At 59.8% G+C, this 15194-nt stretch overlaps 1 protein-coding gene across 1 annotated transcript in view; it reads right to left on the reverse strand.

The window, feature by feature from the left end:
• Positions 1 to 896, reverse strand: part of PIP5K1C (phosphatidylinositol-4-phosphate 5-kinase, type I, gamma) — a 34113-nt gene extending 33217 nt beyond the window's left edge. The window contains exon 1 of the mRNA XM_011967455.1: positions 865 to 896. The gene's annotated coding sequence lies outside the window, so the exon portion shown is untranslated. The remainder of the gene's footprint in view (positions 1 to 864) is intronic.
• Positions 897 to 15194: the final 14298 nt, after the last annotated feature.

Genomic DNA, 15194 nt, shown 5'->3' on the forward strand with positions numbered 1-15194 from the left:
GCACACAAACACACGTGCACACGCGCACACAGGCAAACATGCACACAGGCAAACACACGTGCACACGCACACACAGGCAAACACGTGCACACGCGCACACAGGCAAACATGCACACAAACGTGCACACACACACACAGGCAAACATGCACACAAACACACGTGCACATGCGCACACAGGCAAACATGCACACAGGCAAACACGCACACAGGTAAACACACGTGCACACAGGCAAACACACGTGCACACGCGCACACAAGCAAACATGCACACTGGCAAACACACGCACACACAGGCAAACATGCACACCAGCAAACACACGTGCACACAGGCAAATGCACACAGGCAAATGCGCACACGCACACAAACACGCACACGTAGGCTGCACACAGCCTGTGCACTACACCTGTGTGGCTCACAGACACCGATGGTATGGGTGGAGTTGGTAGCCTCGGGCATCGCCCTCTGGGCAGCATCTGACCCTCCAGCTGGGTCTTCCATTCCTGCCCCCAGTGCCCCTGTGAGAGCTGCTCTCTCCCCACCGCCCACCCCCCAGAGTCCTGGCTCCACGTGGCCTGGAACCCAGAGAAGCCCTTCCTGCCCCTGCAGCCCTGACCAGGCACCCCTGCCACTGGGGGCGCGGCCCCTCAGATGCGGGGCCCCCTCCTCCATCACAGAATTTCACCCTGACCTCTCAAGACGCGGCTGGCACAGACCTCATGTTCATCCTGCCTGTGGACACTGGATGGCATCTGGGGCCCAGAAAGGTGCGGTGAGCTGCCTCAGGCCACACAGCTTCTCCGCGGGTAGGGAGGAAGCAGTCAGGGTGGGGACCCCAGGCCCTTCGTCCCCTCCAGACACTCACCTCTGTTGGGGCCGCCTTCTTCTGAGCCAAACCTGCAGAAGAGACAAACCGGTATCAGACAGGAAACTGGGGACCCCCCGGGAGCCCTGGGCCCAGCCCCCGGCCCACCTCCTGGCCCCCCAGGCCTGGCGTGTGTAACTCCGCATGGGGCCTGTCTCAAGGCTACACACACGTGAAGACACGGACTGAGTGTGCTGGGAGGATGTGATGAGGGCGGGGGCCGCTGAGACCGGCCATGGTCACCCTGGTTGGCGGTCACTGGGGCCTAGAGCAGGGCAGAGGCTTTCTAGCTTCAGGGAGGTGGGCAGCCGGTGACGCCCAGGCTTGGCACCCACCATGAAGGGCCTGGGGCTTGGACCTGCCTGGAGGAGGGGAGGGGAAGTGGGGAGCAAACTTCCCCCGGCTCTTGACCCCCTTCACGCCCAGACATCAGGTTCTGGGCAGTCACCGGCCGAGCAGGTCTGAACTGACCAAGCCCCGCTTCCCCAGAGGCAGGTGCCAGGAGAGGCTCGGGCATGGGGAAATCAGGTGCCAGCGTGGGGAGTGAGGGGTGCAGGCCCCTGCTGGGGCGAGGGCAGGCTGGAGTTGTGGGGAGCGCCCAGCAGCACCCAAGCAGCTGCAGTCAGTGGGAGTTGGCCAGGGGTCCCCAGGGCTGGCGCCCTCCCCATCCCTCTCCAGGGTGAGGTTTGTGGAACGATAAGGGAGCCTGCGAGGAGACCCCCAGCCCTGCCCTGGGTCCTGGGCCCACAGCCTCCGGTCAGCGCCTGCAGCAGGGCCTGGGCCGCAGCTCCAGAGAGGACGAGAGACAAGAGGGGCCTGCTGGGTTCAGCTCCAGAGAGGACGACAGGGGCCTGCTGGGTTGAGCCAAAGCTCCCTCCACACGAGGAGGCTGGGACGAGGGGAACAGGCGAGACTCGGCTCCTAGGACCCAGGACCACATTCGCAACCCTGGCTCCCAGCAGCAGGGCCCTGGGGTCCTCATCTGGAGAATGGGAACAGACTCTACAGCTGTGATTACGGGCCCTGAGACCGACGGGAGATGATCCTGGGGGACTTGGGATGTCCTCACAGGGTCCTCACGAGAGGAGGTGGGTGGGTGAGTCAGAGAGAGAGGGGAAGAGGCTGTGCCGTGGCTGTGAGGGGGGAGGAAGGAACCTGAGCCGACAGGTGTGGGCGCCTCTAGACGCTGGGAAAGGCAGGAAACGGATTCTCCTCTGCAGCCTCTGGTGGGCCCAGCCCTGCCCACAGCTTGACTCTAGGCTGGTGAGGCTGTTCTGGGGCCGGACTCCTGGCTCTGGAGCCCTGAGGCGGGCAGTGGTGTCGGTGACTGCAGGGAGCGCACGCACTGGCATCCACCACGCGGGCCCTGGGCAGACCTGGCCTCGCCCTCAAGGGGCTCACGGTCCACAGGGGTGGGCGCAGGGCTAGGTGTTTGATGTGGGGTGACAGGTGGGGTGCGGATTAGCAAGGGAGGCTTCCCTGGGCTGGTCGTGTCTGAGCTCAGTGCCGAACAAGGATGCCGGGGGAGCGGGAGGGATCCAGGCGGAGGGAGCCGCGGCGCAAAGGTCACACGGTGGCTGAGGCGGCCACGCTGCTGCACGGATCACAGCAGCGTTCTCCAGGCTCACACAGAGGCGGCTGCCGAAGGGGAGCGCCTCCCTGTTGGATTCCAACGCTGGCACCACCCGGGGCCCAGGGCATGGAGACAAATGTGTCTTGAATCACACAGGGGCTGTGGGGCAGGGCCGACTCCGCCCCAGCACTGCCTGTACCTTCTCACTCCATTCCCCACTCCTAGAGGAACAGGCTGAGGGTCGGGGAAGGGAGGGCTGGCCAAGGTCCTGCAGCCGGGGGTGCTGAGGCAGGCCCTCAAAGGGGATTATTATGAGCCCGTGGAGACGCTCGGGCTGCGCCGGGATGCAGGCAGGAGGGTGTGGCACGTGCCCTGCTCCGTGGGGCTCGGCCCTCTGGCTGCCTCGCTGCCCTGGGCTGGGCAGCAGTGCATTGGAACTGGTCTGGCCCTGGCTTCCAGGCCGGCTGAGGTGAGCAGGGGAGGCCAGGACACGTGAGGGGCCAACTGGGCGAGGTTCAGGGAGGTGCAGACAGGTGAGGAGGTGGCTGTGGAGTCCGGGGTGCAGATGGGGACCGTCGGGGGTGGGGAGCCGGCTGGGGGTGGACTGGGGAGAGGGGACAGAGGAGAATTTCCTGAGACAAGAAGTCTTTCTGGACCAAGGCCTCACAAAGCCAGCAAAGAGCGCGGAGGGAGGGAGCCCCTCTGTTCTAAGACGCGGAAAGAGACTGTCAGAGGGAGGGGTGAACCCACCCAAGGTCACGCCGAAGGAGAGTCAAACCCGGGCCTGGGTCATCGACGCCCCGCCCTGTCAGCCCTGCCAGTGCCCCTCGGCCCCCTGCGCTGCTCTCAGTGGGTGCACGGGAGACCCACATGTGTCCCATCTAGAGGCCGCGCGCGGCGACCGCCCTGCCGTCTGAAAATACGTCCACCGCAGGCGCTGACGGCACTGAAGGCACGACTTCGCTCTGCTGCCAGGTCAGAACCGCCAGGGACCCGGCGAAAGCACGAGGTGGAAAACTTTGCTGGGGTCAGGAGCCTCGGAGCAAGGGGCAGCCTGGGGAAGGGGCCGGGGTCAGGAGCCTGGGGCAGCGGCAGGCCGGGGAAGGCGCCGGGGTCAGGAGCCCGGGGCAGCAGCAGGCCGGGGAAGGGGCCGGGGTCAGGAGGCTCAGGGCAGGCCGGGGAGGGGGCCGCATCCGAGACGCTGGTGGGGCCCTGTTGTTGTGATCAGTCCCCATGCCCGCCTGGGGGTGCGGGGTTGGACAGTGTCCCCCCGACGTTCACGTCCTTCCAAGAACCTCAGCCTGCAACCTTATTTGGAAAGACAGTCTCTGCTGATGTCACTGGGTAAGATGAGGTCGTGCCGGAGTAGGGTGGGCCCTGGATCCGCTGCTGTCCTTATAAGAGAAGCCGCTTGGAGAGGCCAAGATGCCATGTGGGGTGGAGGCGGGGAGGGCACCGCTCCTGCAGGCCCAGAGACGCCAAGGATGCCCGGAGGCACGCGGAGCAGAGGGGCGTGAAGCTTCTCCACGGTGGGTCGGGAGGGTGCAGCCCTGCCCACTCCTGGACCTCGGGCTTCTGGCCTCCAGAGCAGAGCCAGAACAAATGCCTGTTCCAGGCTTGCTGCTCCAAGCCCCCCAGTCCCAGGGACTTTGTCTGGGCAGCCCAGGACCTCACACCGGGCGTGGCCCTCCAGTGAGGACCCCAGTCCTGCATGGGAGGGGGCGTACTTCTCGAGGCAGCCAGAACAGCGGAAGGGTCCTCCCCTCGGGCCACCTGGGCGCCCTGCGGGGCTGGGTGGGCGCCTGGAAGGGCCATGGAAGGAACTGGGGGACGGACCGCGGTGCTCACTGCAGGGGCGGGGGCGGGGACGGAGGGAGGGAGGTGACTCAGGATTCCGGCTGCCTGCCCTGGTGCAGGGAAGGACGGGGCTGCTTCTCCGTCCTTCCAGAGGACAAGGCTGGTCGCCCCAGGTCTCTGACAGGCCACACAGGGCCTGCTCTGGGCTGCGGGGGGCGGAAGGTGCTGGATGCTGACGTGATGTTTGGGTTGGCGCCCTGGAGCAGAACAATTCACGGTTTTACGTCCAGGGTGTGGGGGAAGGAAAAGAAGAGAGGGCAGGAAGCCAGTGGTGGGCCGGGGCGGGACATTCCAGACCTCATCGGGGGCCTGGGCGTCCCCCTGCTCAGCCCGTCTGGGGCCTCCCTGCCCACAGTCCTGACTCTACTCCCGAAACCGCCCCTCTGGGGCTCCCCCACACCCACTTGGGTGACTCAGCTGTTTTCCTCAGTGGCCCCGAGGCTGAGAGGTCACAGCCCTCGGGTCCACCCCTGCCCGGACTCTCCCAGGCTCCCTACTGCCCCGGGACCGAGTGGACAGGGTGAGGCCCTCCAGACCCGGCACTGCTGACCTCACCAGGCACCTCAGGGTCACCTGCATTGGGTCTAGGCCCCTTGCCTCAGTTTCCCTTCCTGGTTCCACATCTTCACCTGCCCAACTCGCCTGAGCTGGCTGACAAGGGGGAGAGGAGAGGGACGGCCAGCTCGGGCCCTGCTGGGAACGGCCCTGCATGGGGGCCTGTAGGTTAAGGGACTGGCCAGGGCCGAAGCACCAAGGCGGGGGTGGAGCAGGACGGGGAGGGGATGCACTCGGTTGGGGGACCCCAGGGAAAATGTGGGGCTCCCAGGGCAGGCAGGCAGGGACAGCAAGGGGAGACCAGAGCCGAGTGTCCTGTGGAGGAGAGGGGACAGGGGAGGAAGCAGAGCCTTGCAACCACCGCCCGGTCGAGTGGGCAGGTAAGCGCCATTTTCACTCAATCCTTGCTTCCCACGAGGCCCACTCCGGCACGGAGTCTGCCGTGACCCCCATGAGGGGCTGTCATGACATCGAGCTCTGCTCAGCCTGAGACGTGACTAATTATCTGCAGAATGAGCCACCCCGTTTTCGAGGAAATTAGGTTTTAAAAATAGTCGGGGGAGGAGAGGCGTGCCGCGCCGCAGAGCCGGGAGGTGGCCCCTCTGAGCAGTTTCCTCTGGCCAGACTGAGTGCCCAAGGCGGGGACTCTGCCGCTGGGGCCCCTCTCTCCTGGCCCCATCACAGGACCTGGCGGCAACGCAACCCGGGCCTGCGGCACACGGCTCTGATTACTGGCTGCACGTTGACTTCATCGGCCACCCCACCTCCCTGTGTGCCCAGGGCTTCTCTCCGAGCCTCAGTCTCTGCCTGTAAAGTGTGGCTGAAGCCAGCTCGAGCCCTCGAGGCACTGCCGTTCTCCACGGGGACACATGGCCACCTCTGCACCCGCTGTTCCCTGGCCTGTGCCCAGTCTCTGCCCTGGCCCTGCCGTGCCCCCTGGACGCCGTGTCCCACACCAGCCACCTTTGCACCCCACCGACGCCACCCCATCCTGCAGACCAGCCTGGTCTCTCCTGGTGACCCCGGGGACTCCCTCAGGATGGGGCCTGCCCTGGGCTGACAGCCTGGGCATTTGTTGACTGACTCATAGACTGACAGATACCCGTTCCTCTTCTCTCTGCACACAGGCCTCTGCCAGAGCTTCCTCTCCACATCTGTCTGACGTGGACACTGAGGCAGCGAATGACTAAACTGCGGGAGGAGGCGGACTGTCAGGCTGGCTCCACAGTAAGACCCAGAGTAAGAATGGGGACGGAGAGGCCTGGACAGGTGGCCGGAGGGAGGGAGGCATTGCAGTGAGAGGAAACAGGGCGCAAGCTAGGCTCACTGACAGAGCGCCGCAGGGCAGAAGGCCCAGTGAGGGCAAGCTTGAGGGTGGGTGGAAGGCACCTTCACCCACGTGGGCACCTGCAGGGCGCTGCGACAGCAGGCGGGACAGGCACAATGGTGGCCTCATCCCTGCATGACCGAAGTCCAGGCCCCCGTGGCTGGGAGGAGGAAGCCCCAGGCCTGGAGGCAGTGGGGGTCGGGGGAGAGTGGGCAGCGCCCTGGAAGGTCCAGGATGAGGAAGCCGGGGACTGGGGGGCCAGGGAGAGCTCAGGGCAGGGGAGGGGTTCTGGGAAAGGGGGCCCACCCACCCCGTCCCCACCGCAGACAAGGGTCTCCCCAGGCCCCACTACAGCCCTGCAGGGTAAAGACCAGGCCCTGTTACCCCACCAGACCGTGCGTGGCCCCCTCCCTGCCCTCCGCTCCTCCCTCTGCTCCAGCCACACAGGCCCTGGCTGTCCCTCCAGCACGCCAGCGCCAGCGCCACCCTGCGTCACAGCCTCTGCAGGAGCGGTGCCTCTGCCTGGCCTGCTGGTCCCAAGATTCCCTCAGGGTTTGTTCCTTTGCTTCACCCCAGACCTGGCTTAAACATCACCCCCTCAGAGGCCTCCCCCAGCCACCCTGCACCAAAGAGTCCCCTCCTCACTGCCCAGCACATGGCACCACCTGGCATATGGCTGTTGTCATCCCCACAACAGGGGGCCCAGGCCTGCTCTGTCACCTGCCCCCAACAGACTCTGGCAAAGCTCTCTGAGGGCAGCAAGGGAGGGCCAGTGAGAAAGTGGCGGCACTGGGACCCAAGTGTGTCAGAGTAGCACAGGGGGCCTGCACCCCTGGGTGGGGCCGCTGCCCAGAGGGTAGCTGCTGGGCGCCCAGCACAGGTGCGGGCTCACCATGACACTGCAACCCGAGTGCATGAGGACGGCCCAGGCATGGGGTCCTGCGATCCTGCAAGCAGGAACCAACCCCGGGCCAGAGCTCATGGTCACCTCCCTCATTCGCTGGACAACCCATCCTCTGGCCTCCTGCCGTGAAGGCCTCTGACCACGGGGACCACAGGCCCTTTTGAGGACCTGCCAGGAAGGCCAGGCTGGGCAGCAGCACTCCACGACACAGGCTGGGTTGGGGACCCAGAGGGGGCGGGGCCAACCCTCAGCTCTGGTGAGGCTCAGCCCAGGACCCAGTGGACAAGGGCAGGCCATGCGAGAATCTTCTCTCACTAAACTGCAGAAAGGGCTTCTGTGGCTGTCCACAGATGGCTGCGATGCTTGGCAGTGGTGTGACTTGGGAGGGAAGGGACAGCATGGGCATGAGGAAGGCTGGCACTTCTCACTGCGTCTCTGGGAACCTGGGCCATGACGCTCAGAGGCCGGCTCCCTGCAGAAAGGCTGGGCGGCCCCAGCTGTTCCTGCCATCCCAGTTGAGGGCTGGACAGGCAAGTGCAGGACAAGCTTGAATTTCCTGCCACTGCCGACCACAGCCACAGGACTAACCCCAGCTATGACCTACAGAAGAACCACCCAGCTGAACCCAACCCAAATAACAGAATCGCAAGCAAATACATTATTGTCTGAAGCCTCTATCTGGCGGTGGTTTGTTACACGGCAATAGCTGACTCAAACAGATCTCAGCTCACTGTAACCTCTGCCTCTTGGGTTCAAGCAATTCTCTTGCCTCAGCCTCCCCTGAGTAGCTGGGACTATAGGCACGCACCACCACACCCAGCTTTTTTGTATTTTTAGTAGAGACAGGGTTACACCATATTGGCCAGGACGGTCTCGATCTCTTGACCTCGTAATCTGCCCGCCTCGGCCTCCCAACATGCTGCAATGACAGACATGAGCCACCGCACCCGGCCTATCTGTGGACTTCTTTGGAACAGGAGGAGTTACAGTTTTTAATTCCTTTGTCTTACTTGGATTTCTTACATTCAAAGGAGCATTAATAATCTGTATAATGGATTATTCAGCCATGAAAAGGAATGAGGCTTTGAAGCAGGCCACGGCACAGATGCACCTTGAAGACATCACGCTCAGCGAGAGACACCAGACACAAGAGGCCATGCAGTGTGTGACCCCATTTCTACGAAATGCCCAGGACAGGCTGATCCAGAGAGATGGGGAGGGGATGCGTGGGTGCTGGGGCTGGGGAGGGATGGGGAGTGACAGCCACTGGGCACGGGGTTTGCTTTCGGGGTGATAGAAACGTACTAGAATTAGTGGCAGCAACTGAACAACCCTGTGAATACGCCGAAAAGAATTTACTCAGTTGCAATAAGTAAGCAGTAAGACGCTTTCAAAGGGTGAATTTTGTGGCAGTGAATTATGTCCCAGAAAAGCAAAATGAAGATGCAGATCCCGTTAGTTGCAAAAGTATTGCCCAGTGACACACACCATCTGGAACCTTCTCCAAACTCTTGTCATCCCCCAGGGCCTCACAGTTTGCTTGTCTCTAAAGGAGGTCGGGGGACTTGGTCAAGGCTTAACCAGAAGGGCAGCCAGTCCTGCAGGCTGGAGCTTCTCACACTGTCTGTGCCTGCAGGACTGAGTTCACTCTTTCTTTTCTCTCCATCATGGACCAAGGCTTTTGTAAATCGTAGTAAACACCAACTGCCAAGGTCTGAAAGGCTGGTGCCGATTCTCGGCTTCTACTCCTCTCTGGTGTGGACTGGGATGGACAGTCCTGTCCACGGTGACACCAAACGGCCCTGCTTCAGGCCTCTTCTCTCTTGATAGGAGTGTACCAACATGCAAACAGTTTGGGGGCCTCCAGGCACCCCCCAAAGCCCATGCAAACCAGGGTCTCCCCCCTCAGCACTTAGGGCTGGACTGCTCTCTGGGCTGGTCACTGGGGCTGTCCTGGGCACTGCAGAGTGCTGAGCAGCGTCCCTGGCCTCTACTCACTCCATGCCAAGGGCATCCCCCAGCTGTAACAACCACAGATGTCTCCAGACAAGGCCCAGTGTCCCCAGGGGGCAGAATGACCCCAGGTGACGCCCCAATGTGCTGGCCCCTGAGGTTAAACCCTTGGGTGAGAAGTTCAACACGGCTGCAACAGCAAATATCTGCTCCAGGTGCCAACCAAGCTCTCCTCACGCAGAGTCCCACCCGGCCTGACCAGGCAGCCACTCCTCAAGGCTTCATATGACACATGGGGAAACTGAGGCTGGGAGAGGTGGAAGGATTCCGACAACGCTGGGGAGAAACCACATGGCCAGGCTTCCTGCGCGATCGTCTCTAACCTCATACAGGCCTGGCATGGTAGGCAATGGCGTCCCTGTTTGGGGACAGGAAGCACCCGACTGACGGTCCCCACTGGGAAGTGACGAGAGATGTGAACTCAGGTACCTGCCTGGCCCTGCAGCCCCAAGACAGGTGAGTCGCCGTAAACTGTCACCCGGTACATCCGCGGTCCCGGGCACCCACCATTCCCAGCACACCTCGGGGAGTGGCCCGCCGGGGCACCAGCACACCTCGGGGAGTGGCCCGCCTGAGCTTGGTTCTAAGCCCTGTGGTGTTTGGGTTCGGTCAACCTTAGAAATCACAATGTTTTGCCGGGCGCGGTGGCTCAAGCCTGTAATCCCAGCACTTTGGGAGGCCAAGACGGGCAGATCACGAGGTCAGGAGATCGAGACCATCCTGGCTAACACGGTGAAACCCCGTCTCTACTAAAAATACAAAAAACTAGCCGGGCGTGGTGGTGGGCGCCTGTAGTCCGCTACTTGGGAGGCTGAGGCAGGAGAATGGCGTAAACCCGGGAGGTGGAGCTTGCAGTGAGCTGAGATCCGGCCACTGCACTCCAGCCTGGGCGACAGAACGAGATTCTGTCTCAAAAAAAAAAAAAAAGAAAAGAAATCACAATGTTTTGGAGAAAAACCTGGGTTTCTCCAAAAACAGGCCGATCTAGAAATAAAAGGCTGCACCATCACTCAGTCCCGCCCAGCACGCTCGCCTCTGCCTTCGTCCCCCACGGCCCGCTTCCCGGCGGCCTGTGGCCAGAAGGTGCCTATGGACATCTTATCCAGCTGCCACCTAATTCATGATCACTGTTTGACAGGCCGGGAAATGGGTATTTGGGGACATCTACGAAGTTACCCAACGCCAACGGTGAAAAACTCTGTGATCCCATCTACGAATCCAGAAAAACCTTCAACGAAATTCAGTATGAATTTCATGTCCCCCCAAAACACTACCAACAAAGAAAAAAAGGAGAAAAAAGGAGACTGCTTCTACTTTAAAAAGAAATGTAAGACCAGGCGACGTGGCTCTAGCACTTTGGGAGGCCGAGGCAGGAGGACGGCTTGAGCCCAGAAGTTTGAAACCAGCCTGGGCAACATAGTGAGGCCCCCATCTCTACAAAAAAAAAATTTAAATATTAGCCAGGAGTGGTGGTGCACGCCTGTGTTTCTAGCTACTTGGGAGGCTGAGGCAGGAGGATCACTTGAACCCAGAAGTTTGAGGCTGCAGTGAGCTATGACTGCACGACTCTCTCTCCCACCCAACCTTGTTCAGGTCTGGATCAAATGTCACCTCCTCAGGGAGGTCCCTCCCTGGTCACCCTGTCCCCGCTTGGTTTACTTCTCTCTACTCCTTGGATCCTCTGAGGCCATGAGCCCAGGGCAGCGACCTCATCTTTCCTCCCGCAACAGTGCAGGGAGCACGAGCATGGCACGTGGGTAAGGCTGCCTGTGACAGCGTCCTCCTCCCGGGAGTCCCACGGAGGTCTAGGTCCAGGGCACAGCGGGCTTGGCTCAGGAGGGAAACGGGGTTGGATGGAGTCAAGAGCCTGGAGGCACAGGCTGCTTCCCGTCTCTAACCCCTGAGCCGCCCTGGAATAGCTGGAGCGTGGCGAGGAGCTGGCCAGAGGCCCGCTAGCCCACCTTTGCCGTGTGTGCGGCGGGGCCCGCACCATGAGAACCCCATGGCATAGTCATGCAATCGTCCCAACAACCCCGTGATGTAGGCACTGTTACTGCTCCCATTATGCAGAGGCGGAAACTGAGGCTCAGAGAGGTCAGATCGCTTGCCTGAGATCATGCAGCAAAAACGTGGGGGTGGACGCACCTGATTCCAGAAGGTCAGGCCCCAGGCTGCGTCACCACAGCAGGGATGGGAGGAGAGTGAGGAGGAGCTGGGCAGGGGAAGGGCGGAGGGGCCTCCCAGGCAGAGGCACAGCCAGTGCAAAGGCCCCGGGGCAGAATCGTGTCTGGAGAGCTGTGATCTGTCCGGGCACAACTGGAGAGTCCTGAGCAGAGCACAGCCAGCCCCCACTTCCCCTCCTGGGCAGTCTCACGCCTCCCCCACGTTGGAGCCCCTGGCACCCTGGCCAGTGATGACTCTCTCTGCAGCAGGCCCGGCCCCCAGCACAAGAGAGGCAGAGCAGACCCTTCGGTGCCTGGAGCACCGCCCACAGCCTCCTGGCTGGGAAATGGCCTCTGTGTCACCCACTGGACCTCACGATGCTTCAAAATAAAGACGGACCGATAAGAAGAGCCTCCCGCTCGCAGTGCGGCGGTGGTAACCACACCAGTCATGCATGAGCACTTTTTTGCCTTATAATTAGAGGCATCAAACAAGATGAGCTCATTGCCACCCCCTCACCCCCCACACACATCAGCCAGCGCACGATCTCACAGCACTCACTGCACAGATGGGGACACTTGCTGCCTGCCAGGATCCCTTTGGTCCCGGGGGCGGGGCCGACCTCCCTCCCCTTGAAAGTGGGCAGGTCTCAAGCCCTGCTTTTGGCCAATCACATGATGCAGAAGTGACACGGGGCGGGGGGGAGGTGAGTTCTCCCATCAGCCTCTGCTCTCTTGGGATCCCTCCAGTACGATGCTGGGGCCAGGCTGGACAGCAGCAGTGATGGAGAGAGGCCTGGGAGAGGAGGCCACCGGGGTGTGCAGGCACCAGCCAGATGCCGCTGCCTAGGTGATCCAGGCCAACAGCAGTGATGGGGAAGAACCAACCTGCTGAGCCCAGCCAAGCCCGAGAAACCGACAGCAAAAGCACTGTGGTGTGAATCCTCTCAGTGTGGCAGTGGTCTGTTGCATAATCCATGACTTCCACCACAGACACACCCAGAGCGGGACTACCACCTGCTCAAGGTCACCCGGCACGTAGGGCCCAGGCAGCAAAGTCCTGGGCGGCTGTCTCCCTCTGAGCACCAGGATCTGGTTCCCTGTGACCCACCAGGAGAACTCAAGTTCTTAGTGCTACGCGGCTTCCACCACTGCAGACACGTCATTCAGCAGTCAGGGACAGACACGTGAATCTTAGAAGGTTCCGAGTTATTTCTGGGTGTTGGATGGGGGAAGGTCTCTTACTTTGCAACTTGCATCCTTTGGTGCTGTTTGAAATACATATTTTGTCATTTTTATTTATAGAAATGAGGCTTTTCTCAAAGCATTAACACAGTCAACTTGTAAAACAGGCAAAGGAGAAGAAAACAAACAGTGTGAACATCTGAGAAAGACGCTCAGACCCCTCTCATGATAAAAGACGTGATATGAAACTGGCTGCCAGCAATGGGGGGGGGACGCAGGGTGTCCTCACACAGCCGGGGTGATGCCAGTGTCAATGGGTTCACCCCCAGGGGCAGCCTGGCAGCATTTCTAATATGTGTGCCGTTGGCAGCAACTTCAATTCTAGAACTTTCTCCTAAACTTCAGCACAGGTAAAAAGACAGGAGTCTCGCTGATTATGTTGAAGTCATAGGGTCCTACAGAGACTGTCTAAAGCAGGGGCTGGCAAACCACAGTCCAGGGGCCAAATGCAGCCCACTAAAGACAGTTTTCTTGGAACACAGCCACAACCATTTCTTCACAAATTGTCTGGCTCCTTAAGTGCTAAAACCTCAGCGTGGAGGCGTCGTGACAGAGACCACCTGGACCACAAACCCTAAAATGCTCATCTAGATTTTTTTTGTAGAGACGGGGTCTTGCACTGTCACCCAGGCTGGAGCACAGTGGTGCCATCATACCTCTGCAGCCTCCAACTCCTGGGCTCAAGTGATTGTCCTGCCTCAGCCTCCTGAGTAGCTGGGACTACAGGCGCCACCATGTCTGGCTAATTCTTTTCTTTTTCAGAGAAAAAGGAGGTCTCGCGTCGTTGCCGAGGCTGGCCTCAAACTCCTGGGCTCAACGGATCCTCCTACCCTGGCCTCCCGAAGCAGGCGTGAGCCACCGTACTTAAGAGTAAAAGCTAAAAAATTTACTCCTCAGCCCTTTACAGCAAGTTTCCTAGCCAGGCAGTGACTCACACCTGTAATCCCAGCACTCTGGGAGGCTGATCCTCCTAAAGGGCGAATCACCTAAGGTCAGCAGTTCGACAGCAGCCTGGCCAACATGGTAAAACTCTGTCTCTACCAAAAATACAAAAATTAGCCAGGCGTGGTGTTGCACACCTGTAATCCCAGCTACTCTGGAAGCTGAGGCAGAAGACTGGCTTGAACCCGGGAGGCACAGGTTGCAGTGGGCTGAGATCACGCCACTGACCTCCAGCCTGAGCGACACAGCAAGACTCTGTCTCGAGAAAAATAAATAAAATAAAGACAGCTCAAGTGAACTTCATCAAGACTTTTGTGCCTCACAGGACACCAGCAAGAAACTGGACCTGTAGAATGGTAGAAAGATTTGAATCATCTATGTGGTGAGGGCCCCACATCTAAAAGACACGAACTCACAAGTCAATAATAAGAACCAGGCCAGGCAGTGTCACACCTGTCATCTCAACTCATTTCAACACTTCAGGAGGCCAAACAGGGAGGATGGCTTGAGTCCAGGAGTCTGAGACCAGCCTGGGCAACAGAGTAAGACCCTGTCTCTACAAAAATACAAAAATTAGCTGGGGGTGGTGGCGGCACCTATAGTTCCAGCTACTTGGGAGGCTAAGGTGGGAGGATCGCACCACTGCACTCCAGCCTGGGCAACAGAGTGAGAGCCTGTCTCAGAAAACAAGAAGCACAGACAACAAGAACAGCTGGTGAAGATGTGGAAAAATGAGGAGCCCTGTCTGCCGCGGCGGGAATGTAAGACGCTGCAGCCACCGTGGGAAACAGTCTGACAGTTCCTCAAATCGTCCCACACTAGGTTTCTGCGGCCCCACAATCCCACCCTTGGACATCAACTCAAGAGAAGTGAAAACCTCCGTCCACACAAAAACTTTACACAAATGTTCGCAGCGGCACATCCACAACAGCCAAAAGGGGGAAGCAGCACAGGCATCCATCATCGGGTGAATGGGCCAGCACAGCCTGGCCATCCACACGCTGGAGCGGGACTCAGTCGTGAAAAGGACGAGGCTTTGACACAGGCCACAGCGCGGACACACCTGGAGGACGTCACGCTCAGCGAGAGGACACAGAAGTGTGATCCCATTTTCCTTTTTTTTTTTTTTTTTTTGAGACGGAGTCTCACTCTGTCGCCCGGGCTGGAGTGCAGTGGTGCGATCTCGGCTCACTGCAAGCTCCGCCTCCCGGGTTCACACCATTCTCCTGCCTCAGCCTCCCGAGTAGCTGAGACTACAGGTGCCCGCCACCGCACCTGGCTAATTGTTTTTGTATTTTTAGAAGAGATGGGGTTTCACCATGTTAGCCAGGATGGTCTCTATCTCCTGACCTTGTGATCCGTCCGCCTCGGCCTCCCAAAGTGCTAGGATTACAGGCGTGAGCCACTGCGCCTGGCCCCATTTTCTCACTTCTATGAAATGCCCAGAAAGTGAGTGAGGTGTTGTCAGGGGTTGGAGGAGGGGTGGCAGTGACAGTTAATGAGCTCTCCATGGACAGCTTTTGGCTGATGAGAATATTCTAGAATAAGAGGGGAGAGCTGTACAACTGTGAACATACTAAAACCTATGAACACATGTACACACTACAAATAGGTAAAACGTAGGGTCTGTGAATTATATCCCAATAAAGTTGCTATTTAAAAAGAATTTAAGGCTGGGCGCGGTGGCTCTCACCTGTGATCCCAGCACTTTGGGAGGCCAAGGTGGGCAGATCACGAGGTCAGGAGTTTGAG

This window comes from Mandrillus leucophaeus, unplaced genomic scaffold (genome assembly GCF_000951045.1).
Source record: "Mandrillus leucophaeus isolate KB7577 unplaced genomic scaffold, Mleu.le_1.0 Scaffold8, whole genome shotgun sequence".
Taxonomy (NCBI): Eukaryota; Metazoa; Chordata; class Mammalia; order Primates; family Cercopithecidae; genus Mandrillus; species Mandrillus leucophaeus.